Here is an 8,340-nt window from a genome sequence, read left to right on the forward strand (position 1 = left end):
AATTTTATTGAGTCATGATAAAGTAAGATTTAGGTGGCCTGGAATGATAGGCACCTCAATGAGCTTTCTAGCATCTGGAGTGGGGAGTGGGGTGGGGTAGAAATGTGGACCTAGGGAAGACAATAATTTAGAACTTTTGAAGGTAGAAGGAAAAAAAGAGAGTGAGTGCCTATGACTTTGGATTTGCCTAACACAGTCAAACTCTGTGTGATACACCTGAATATGTAGTATCATAAGATTTAGAGAAAGAAGGGACTCCTTATCATCCACATATCAAATACTTTTAAGTCTTTCCTTCTTTTCAGTGTTAATTTGCATTTTCCAGTTTTCCCATGGTTTTGGCCACTTGTAATGAATCCTTCTGCAAAGGCAGTTGCTAGTGTGGGGAAGATAGCAGAGTGTTAGGACCTAGAGGAGTCCAGATACCCCATAAATGTCCAAGCCTCTAAAATATCCAAATATCCAAGGCTCTAAGAAATGTACCAGGAGGGACAAAGATAAAAAAAACCCAAAAAGAATCGCCTGTAAACTCCTCCATTCAGTCTAGGTCTTTACAAAAGATTGCAGAACCCTGCAGCCTTGATATACCATACCATACCCAACATTCAGTCAGTCCATCCCCAACCCAACATTCAGACAACCTGGACCTGAACCACGGTAGAAGACAAAACCAGGAAATTCCTGAAAAATATATAGCCTAGTCTTAGGCAGCACACTCAAGATTGAGCAGAGCCTGTTCACAACATCCAGGAGTATGGAAGGGGAATTTAACATAAAGAAAATGCCAAATACACTAAAGAAAGACCTAGCAAGGAGAAATTTCCATGGGATAAACTCAGAAGAAAGGAGTAGCTCCACAAAAAGTCCAAGGAGGGTCTCTGAAAATATATATATAGTCCTGGCCACCAGGACTATAAAAATACCTGGAAGAAATAACACAGGAGATACAAAATGGAATAATTAGTGAGGAATGAATTACAAAGAGAATTAATACTTTAGTACAGATGGTAACAAATCTTATCCAAGAACTGAACCCTTGAAAATTAGAATCGGAAACAGAAATAGAAAATAGATGATCAAATGAGACAACAAGAAATATTAGAACAAAATTTTAAAAAACAGAAAAAATTTGAGAAATATAAAAAATAAATGTCCTAGAAAACAAGTCAAAGAAAAAGACTTTAAGAATACTCAGATTATCTGAAAAGTTATGACCAATAAGTAATTGCTTAGGCTGAGATTGGGAAAAATGAGAATCTTCATCATTCACTGCCCTTTATGCTTCAGCTTACTGGATGAGGTGGGATTTCTGTGCTGTAAAAATTGAGGTGAATCTGAGCAGATGGCTTTTCACAGAGAGTTGTCCATAAGGAGCCTATGCTTATGTGTTGCTTCTATTATAAAAGCAAGTTTTAAGTCTGATTTATATGTAATCTCTTTTAACGTTTCTATGGCAACCGTAGTAGGAATTCAGTGTGTTCTTTTCTTATTCTCCATTCAGAGTTAGTCTTTCAGACTGTGAAGTTGTCTGGAGGCAAGTGTTAATTTAAAAAAAATATGATGAAGCCATTCGGGTCCACTCAGGTGGTGCAATAGCCAGGCCAGAAAATCTTTCTTTGATGCTAGGCTTTTGCTAGAGTTTCAGGTGTAGAAAAATCACTGATGTCCCTTTTCAGTTACATTAAAAGGTGGCAGAAAGGCAGATTGCCTTATAAATAAATAAACAGACACCAGATTGCACTCTGGGCTAATCCTCCATCAGGCATTAGAACTCAGAATTCTTTCTGCTTTGGTATTTTTAGGAATCAGACAGAACAATTCCTGATATAATGTGCTAACCCTTTGTTGCCGAAGAAGACCCTGCCATCAGAGAAATAATGACATGACTTGTACTTGACTTTGTTTTGAGTGAGGGAGGGCTGTGCAGGTCACCAGCCTCACTTCTCCTGCAGAGCCATCTGAATCTAGTGACCAGATATTCATCAGGATGACTGGAGATGACCCAGGATGAGGCAATTGGAGTTAAGTGACTTGCCCAAGGTCACACAGCTAGTGAGTGTCAAGTGTCTGAGGTGAGATTTAAAACTCAGGTCCTCCTGACTCCTTCACTGATGCTCTGTCTGCTGCACCACTTAGCTGCCCCCCTGATATAAATAGAAAGACCATTAACCTCAGAGACCTGGATTCTAGTTCTTACCCAGCCATTCACTGGCTATGTAGCTATGGACAAGTCACACAGTCTCTCTGGGCCTCAATGAACGTATCTGTCATAGAAGGTGGGGTGGAGATGGGGAGGATTAGACAAAATGAACTCTAAAGGTCCTTTCCAGCTCAGACATTCTAATACTCTACAAATTCTCTCACCTTCCCAGCATCACCTCTCTTATTAAACTCAATCAGTAAGACAGATCCTTTGGTCCTAACAAAATATCTCTATGTATTATAGTTTATATTAATGAAGGTACTGTTGTTGTGATATTTCATACTTTATATGTCTGTAATATATACACACATAAATAATGCTAATAGCTCACACTTACACAGACAGAGCTTTACAGTTTTACATTTTCCTAGAGGCAAAGATCATATTTTATGTGTATCTGTGAAATTTTGGGAACACTGAAGGGGCCTAGAATTTTTTTTAAGAACAGGAGCATATGTTGTTTTCTCAAACTTGCCTTCAGGGTTCAGAATATTAATATCCCAAGCATCATATTCCAATGTTCTCAGGGTTCCCTGAGAATTAGTGTTGGGAAGTCCTTAAACATGTGCAGTAATTCCCACTGCTAGAAGTGAGAATATAGCACACAATCTTGGATAATTTTGACCACATGTTGACAGAGACTACAACCTGTATTGCTTTTTTTTGTCTTTGTATTCCAACACTTACCATAATGCCTGACACTTAGTAGGCACTTAATACATTCTTGGAGACTGACTATATTGGACTCTTCTCTGGGCTTCAGTTTCCTTACTTATATAATGAAGAAATTGGACTAGCATATGTATATGGACTCACCCACTTTTATTCTCTTTCTTATACAACTTGCTTTTTAGAGCATAGTTAACAGAATGAAGGCAGCTCAAGATCGGTTATTTTTTATGGAAACTTGTATAGGTTCATCGCTTTGGCCACCAGGATGCCTAATTATTCCTGAGGGGATGCTTTGTTCCTGACCTCTGCCCTTTCTCTTGATAGACTGGTTGATCTGACATCCATCCATCTCTGGCCTCAGGTTGAAAGGGTTCTCCTCAAGGCTAACTGCATCTCAGACTCAGTTGATATTTCCCAGACAGGGACCAGGCATGCTGTTGTCCTTGATCCTCTTCTTTGTCATTTTCCCTCTGTTTAGTCTCCTATCCTAACTCAATCCAATCCAACAAATATACATTAAATGTTTCTTACGAGCAAGACATTATAATAGGCATTCCAAATACAAACCACAAAATGAAAAACAGTCCTTTCCCTCAAGGAGCTTATATTCTCCTGGAGGATAAAGCATGTAAAAGAAATTGGTGAATAACAAGATAATTTGAAGAGAGAGAACATGCAGTAATGACTAGGAGTATCAGGAAAGGCTTTGCATTGGAGATAAGATCTGGGCTGAACATTGAAGGAACACCGAGATTCTTTTTTCACATGAAACTACTAATCTATTATATGCAATTTGCTATTCCTTTTAAATATATAATAAAGTTATCATGTAAATTAGACACAAATAGGTAAATACATGTAAAATCATTCTATATATACTTCTATTTATCAATTCTTTCTCTGATGAAGATAGCAGTATTTTTATAGTTATAAGATTATTTTTTAAAGTTAGTTTGGGTCATTTGTAATAGCCAAAATGACCTATTTGCTCAAAGTTGTTCTTAAAACTATATTGCTCTTACTGTATACAATGTTCTCTTGGTTCTTGCTCATTTCACTCTTCATCGTTTCACACAAGTATATACATGTTTTTCTAGGATCATTGAGCTCTTCATTTCTTACAGTACAGTAGTATTCTGTCACAATCGTATACCACAACTTGTTCAGCCATTCCTCGATTGATGGGCATTTAAGAGATGATAAAGAAAGAGCACATGACAGGCATGGGGACAGGCTGTGTAAAGATATTGTCTTTTTTTGACCCCTGTATCTTTAGGTCCTAGCTCTAGGCTTATAATAGCATAAGTGTACAATGCGTGTGATCATCCTTCGTTGCCAAAGAAGACCATGCTATCAGAGAAATAATGACATGACTTGCACTTGACTTTGTTTTGAGTGAGGGAGGGTTGTGAAGGTCACCAGCCTCACTTCTCCTCCAGAGCCATCTGAATCCAGTGACCAGATATTCATCAGGATGATGACTGGAGATGACTTAGGATGAGGCAATTGGGGTTAAGTGACTTGCCCAAGGTCACACAGCTAGTGCAAGTCAAGTGTCTGAGGTGAGATTTGAACTCAGGTCCTCCTGACTCCTGCACTAGTGTTCTATCCACTGCACCACCCAGCTGCCCCTAATAAGTGTACAATAAATGCTTATTGAATTCAGTTCATGATGGTGAGAAACTCAAGCATCTGCTTATAATAGGAAGAAAATGATTATGAGTTTTTAAAGGATGAAATAACTCCAAATTTTATGGACTAAATGGTTGAGATGGGATAAAACTTGGTGGAAAGTTTGAAAGTTTATTTTTAGAACTATCCTTGAGAGTTGTTGTGTGTGTTCTCTTCTGTAGAAGTTAGATAAACACTCTTTAAGAATCCTTTAGTTCCTTTGAAGAGTCCTCAGTGGAAGGAAGGGACATGGCTCATCTGTGCTCAGTTTTGTACTGCACTTTGCTTTGTTTATATTCACTTTTGAAAGTCATTTATGTGTCTCAAGGGGAGAGAAGTGCTCTAGAGGGCATTGCTGATGGAAGCAACATTTCTACTTGCTTTTTTCCTCATTATTTTACTAAGTCTACACCAAACAATTAAAAAATCCAGTCAACAAAATCTTCCAACCAGCCTTGAAAGAAATATCCACATCAAGCAGATAGTAAGCTAGCCATAAAGAGGCAGTGTGAAAAGACAAATGTATTTTGTTTTCAGAGTTTCATTTTATGTCCAAATACCAGGTAGCAATGGAGCTTAACTCTAAAGAGAGTCCACAATTGTATTCCCTCAGTCAGCTCCTTCTTAAACACTGTTTCTTTCAGTTCCAGGAAATATTCCCCCAGGAGTTTCTACCCTTCAAGTAATACACTGCTCTGCTTGTTTTCATGCTTCTGGTATGCTGCTCCAATGTTTCTGTTTTGAAAAAATATTCAAGTTGAGTTAGTTGCTTTCAAGTCCTCTGAGATCTTTCTCTGCCCTTTTCTGAAACACAGAAAACAAGTGGTGTCCTAATCCTTCTCTGGTTCACATTTCTACTTCCTGAGGCACAACCTTTCCATTCTAAATCATGAGCCTGTGGCTGGAGGCACCCATTTGATTTATCAGCTGGAAAACATATGATTATTGGGAAAAGACTGATATTACCAGTAAGAACACCCTGTTAGGATGAATTGTTTTACTAGTGGCTGTGGGTCTGGTTTGAAATTTTAAAATGAGTATTGAAGAGCAGAAGCAAAATTCCAAATGTCTGCTGATATCAGTGCAAGTAATTTTCCTTTTGTTGTTTACATCTCCTTATCTGGTTCATGGATTTGATTTTATATTTACTGCCTCATTCTTTACTAAACCACTTTCTTGTGTAATGGAAGGGAAATATGATCCTTAGAACATAGTGAAACTAGAAAAGTAGAATAAAAACAGTATAAAATTAAAAGCTGGTTCTTTGAAAAGACTAATAAAATTGATAAGAATTTAGCCAGTCTTGTTTATAAGAAGACCCCAAACCAAATCAACAAAATACAAAATGAACAAAGTGAAATCTTATCAAAACCAGAAGAAATAAGGAATATCAAAATCTTCTATGCACAGTTAAAAGTTAACAAAACTGTGAACACAAAAGAAATAGAAGAATGTCTTCAAAATGTGAAATACCCAACCAATGAAAGACCCAATAGAGATCTTATGTAATACAGTCTCAGAAAAGGAATAAAACTAACCTCATAGGAACTCACAAAGGAGGGGAAAAAATCTCCTTGTATTGATGAGAATTCTAGCAGACTCTTAAAGAAAAGTTACTATTAGCAGCAGACAAATTATTTCCAAATATTAGGAAAGAAAACACTTTTATGAGAAAGTCCTCTTCTGACACAAATATAGTTCTAATACCTAAATAAGGGAAGGATAAAACACAGAACTATGGACCACTGTCCTTAATAAATGATGATTAAAATTTTTGAAATAAGATACTGTCAGATAGACAATGAAGTTGATCAAAGGAATCATTTATCAGGACCAAATTGGATATATGAAAGGTTGGATCAAAACTAAGAAAACAATTAACATTATTAATCACGTAAAAACCAAAACATCCAAGCCACATGTTTATATCAATAGATACAGAAAGAGCCTTTGACGAAGTACAACACTCTCTTATGCTAAAAACCCTACAAAGTATAGGCATAGAGGAGAATTTTTTAGCCATAAAAAATATTTAGCTAAAACAAAAAGTAAGCATCATATACAATCATATACAATGCTAAAAGAAAGGAAAATCACATTCCAAATAACTATAAAATGTATAACTATTTAGTAATCAATCTACTAAAGTACACAAAAGACATATGGATTCAATTACAAAGTGCTCCATAAAGAAATAAAGAACTGCTTAAATAACTGGAAAAATATTCAGTGCTCATGACTGAGCTATGCTAATATTATAAAAATGACAAACACTCCCAAAGTTAATTTACACTTTTAATACTATGTTAATGAAATTATAAAGGGAATACTTTATAGAACTTAATAAAAAATAATAAAATTCATTTGAAAAACAAAAGGCCTAGAATATCAAGGGAAATGATGAAAATAGGTAGGGACAAGAGGGACTTGCACTTCCAGACCTCCAGCTATATTATAAAGCAGTAGTCATCAAAACTAGGAGACCCATTGTGAACGGCAAAGATGTAGCATGAATCGCATCCACATGACTATTGATATTTGAGATCTGGGTCTTCAAAAGAGGGATGGGGAAGGAGAAAAAGTATAAGATAGGGATGGGGAACCTGTGATCTCGAGGCCACATGTGGCCCTCTAGGTCCTCAAGTGTGCCCCTTTGACTAAATCCAAACTTCACAGAACAAACCCCTTTAATAAAAGAATTTGTTCTGTAAAATTTGTCCTTAGTCAAAAGGCTGTACTCATGGACCTAGAAGGCTACATGTGGCCCTGAGGCCTTTGTCCTCCCTTTTTTTTCTTTCTTCTTTTCTTTATGATTATTGTTTGGGGTAAGGGAAAGTGGTTTTTTCTTCTTCCTCTTTTTCTTTCTCCTCTTATCCTACCTAATAACAACATTAAGAATAACTATAATTTATAAAGCACTTTAAGATATGTAAAAAACTTCACAAATATTTTATCTTCACAACAACTTTAAGAAGTAGATACTACCACTTCCCCTATTTTTGCAGAAAAAGAAACTGAAGCAAAGAGATGTTAAGCTATTTGCCAGATACTAAGCATCAGATCAAATTTTAATTCAGGCAAGTCTTCCTAAATCCAAGTACAGTGCTGTATCCAATGGGCTACCTAATTGCCCAGGTTGCGAGGCTTGTCCAGTAAAAACTCTGAAAGCATTTAAATGGTGGCAGGTGTTCTAGATGATCCTTAGGAGCTTACAACCGTAGGACTGCCCTTAGATCAGTGGTTACTTCAATGTCTCAACAAACCCCTTGTTTCTCTCCATGCTTGATTGCCGCAAAGATTTTGAATCCTGGGAAGATCTGCCGGCACTTCTTGGCCCTTATGTAATAGAAACAATAAATATTCAAACCAGGAAAACGTGGTATTTCTAAAACCAAGAAGAGAGAATAGCAAGAAGGAGTTGATGGGAAACAGGGTCAAAAGCTTCAGAAGTGTCAAAGAGAAGAAAGAATGAGAAAAATACTGGATTTTATGGATGAATTTGATATTTAGAAGTAGGTATATTTGTAGAAGTATTTGTAACAAAAAGACCAGAACTCAATTGAAAATTCAATATAAAAGATCCAGAAGAAATATAAGGAAAATATTAAAGACTAATTTTAAGGTACTCATTAAGATCAAACTGTCACCAGTATTCTTAAAGCTGTCATCATTACTAAGGTAAGGTATTTTGAAAGAAATGTTGGGGCTGAGTTGTGTATGATGGAGTGATTTTAAAAAACAAAATTGGGTAGGAAAATGTAAAAGGGAGCAATAATATTATAAAAATGAGGCAT

Source organism: Notamacropus eugenii, chromosome 1, assembly GCF_028372415.1.
Source record: "Notamacropus eugenii isolate mMacEug1 chromosome 1, mMacEug1.pri_v2, whole genome shotgun sequence".
Taxonomy (NCBI): Eukaryota; Metazoa; Chordata; class Mammalia; order Diprotodontia; family Macropodidae; genus Notamacropus; species Notamacropus eugenii.